Source organism: Rattus rattus, chromosome 1 (assembly GCF_011064425.1).
Source record: "Rattus rattus isolate New Zealand chromosome 1, Rrattus_CSIRO_v1, whole genome shotgun sequence".
NCBI lineage: Eukaryota > Metazoa > Chordata > Mammalia > Rodentia > Muridae > Rattus > Rattus rattus.
The window spans coordinates 221,268,734-221,271,634 of NC_046154.1; the positions used below are offsets into that span (position 1 = coordinate 221,268,734).

The 2,901-nt window shown below is 32.4% G+C and overlaps 1 pseudogene; it reads left to right on the forward strand.

Annotated features, from left to right (window-relative positions):
- The window catches only part of LOC116887372, a 10,580-nt pseudogene extending 8,023 nt beyond the window's left edge, over positions 1-2,557 (forward strand).
- The last annotated feature ends 344 nt before the right edge of the window (positions 2,558-2,901 follow it).

Below are 2,901 nucleotides of genomic sequence, written 5' to 3' on the forward strand. Positions count from 1 at the left end.
TACACAGGCTTTTCTCCAACCTAATAAGCCAACTCAAGCTGAATTAAACTTATAAAAGCAGGTTTTTGGGCTGCCTCAAGAAGATCTACTGGTCCTAAAGAAAGGATAGACAGGGTTGTGTCCAGGAAGGAAAGGGAAATAAAGGGGTTAGGAGGAGAGAATAAAAGACAGTGGTTGAGGTCTTAATCCAAAAGTACAAACTTGGTGGTCCCAAGGCAGGGAGGTGAAGAGCACCTAACTAGTTTATTCAGCCCACACAGGCCATGGTATTGCCTCAAGAAATATAAGAAGGTTCAGGTTTTAAACCTTAGAGTTAGTATTTTAAATTCCTTGACAGAAATGTTCAAAGAAATGTTATTTACTATTTTATACCATTTATTTTTAAAACATGTAATTACACTTATCTCTTGAGTAATGTATTTTAAGAGCTAATGCCATATCTTAACTTGGGTCAACTTGTTCATAAGAATGACGATTTCCAAACCATGGGGAAATATGCTTTGAAATGTAATTTAAGGTTACATAATTACTTCCTCTTTCCAAGGAGGACAAGAGAGTTGGTTTGTTGATTAACTTCCATGTCTTTTTTCAAATAGAAGCAAGGTTGTATAATTCAACAATCAACAACTTAAGTTGCATTGTATAGTAGGGAAGTCCTTTTATTTATGACTTTTTTTTTCCAGAGAGAGGACCAAATCAGGTCTTCTGCTTATGAAGAAGTTGCTTCACTTTACCACTGAACTAAATCCCCTAACCCAGGACTTTTTTGTTATTAGTATGACCATACCAAATCTAGAGCCTGTAATTTAGCTTGTACCTTCCTTTTCTAAACATAAGTATAATAAACACTTACCAAATAAAATAAATAAATAAAATAAACAGAAATTCTTAGAGGATGCAGCGGCTGAAGGGCACAGTTATCATTTTCTTTTGTCTTCACTGTCTTCTCAGCAGGCCCACCTAAAGATGCTCATTTTAATCTAACTTAATGCTGCACCTTATAATGAAGGCTATAATACTATTCTCTTCTACTTTCAGGGTTTGTACTTTAACTTGTTTCCTCAATAAAAGAAAAAGACAAATTAATTCAAAAACTGGGAATCAGGAATAAATGAGAAGGAAAATCTCTAAGTAAAAGAATTAATTTAAATGGTTTGAAAACAATGTTCTTGGTCTTTTTTGTTTTGTTATGCTTTGTTTTGTTTTTTTTTTTTTTTTTTGTTTGTTTGTGTTTTGGTTTGAAGTTTCTAGAAATACAATCAATAATGAAACGTTTTATAAATATGACTTCAGGCTGCTCTTTTCAAATATTCCACTTCGTCTGAATTGCACTTATGCTTCATTATTACTTTTTAAAAAGAAGTCTTAATTTCAAAGATGATAATTTTGATGTCAGTTCAAATTTGGGCTCGGTTCTCTAGCGTTTCTCGCCATTGTAGAGATATTAATTTCTAAGATAAGGAAATAGTACTGAGGCTTGGAGTTGAAGAACCATTATATTTCTAGATTAGTATTTGCACATTTTATATATAGTTAGACATTGACTTAAAATTTCATCTACTAAAATTATAATGTCAGTGAGACATTTGATATTATTAAAGAGAATATCTAGTATTGTAAGGCCACCAAATTTAGATGCCCATTACATGCTTTTTATTTTGTAAATATCTTTTAAATACAATGCATTATCTCATGGAGTTTTTTATATAAAGATATAACATAATTTGAAAACATTATTAAGCATTTTATACATACTGAAGATAGTATTTCTAAAATTTTGTATTTTTCATGAACAGATATATGAAATAATTTTGTATTGTATCCCTTTTAATATTTACTAATGATTCATACATATATTTTTCTACCATATCCGGTATTATTGTATATCTGAGAAACCGTTTCTTGAGAATATTTGAATAAATTAGGCTCAGTTTTCACATATAAATGGAATTTGAGCACATATCATTCTTTTTTATATAATAAGAAATGGTAATAATCACCATTTAAGAAATACACTTTGAATTTAACAATAATAGCTAAAAGTAGCATTCTTTAGTTTCAACAAGTATATAGGCAATCAGAATCTGAGTGGGGTTTATAGGAGTTTATCTTACCTTTAGAATATTAATATTTGTATAAATAATGAAATATATTATATTTTATTTAAGTTATGCTTGAATATATCATGAAATATCTTTTCATTCATTTACTTCACACATCCTGATTGAAGCATCCCTTTTATTCTTTTCCCAGTCCCCTCCCTCTCACTCTCCTGTCTTTTCAGGTGCCCTTCTACCTCCTTTTTTCCCTTAGAGAAGGGTAGAACCCAGGGATATGCCTTGGCATATAATAACTAGTTGTAGAACTGGATGCATTTTCTTCTCATTAAGGCTAGACAAAGCTGTCTTGCTGGGGAAAGGGATCCAGCAGCAGAAATAAAATTATTCACACCTGCTCCTTATTGATCCCAGGCCAAGACCAGCATGACTTGGTGGAAACAGAGTGGATGGTTCCTTCCCAGGGACAGGGCTCCAGTGTGAGCCTCCATGAATATTGAGGGCATAAGACTTCTTTGTATAACAATGTCCATATTTTATCGTCTGAGGAATGCCCTTGTTACATTAATGATTCCATAAGAATTAGAAATGTCCAGGAGTTGAAGGTGGGCTACTACTCAGCACAATGGTAAACACTGGGAATTTCAGTACAGCCATTAAGGCTATGGAAAAGAGCCTAAATATATGAGTTCTAAATATATATAATTTTCAACGATGTAAAATATAATATTGGATATAGGGCCAGAGGAGCTTCAAGGATCTAAAGGAACAAATGTAGCTACAAAGGTTCAAAACATGTAAAAGCAGGCTGTTTCCTGAGTCTAGGTTAAGTCTGGTATAAATG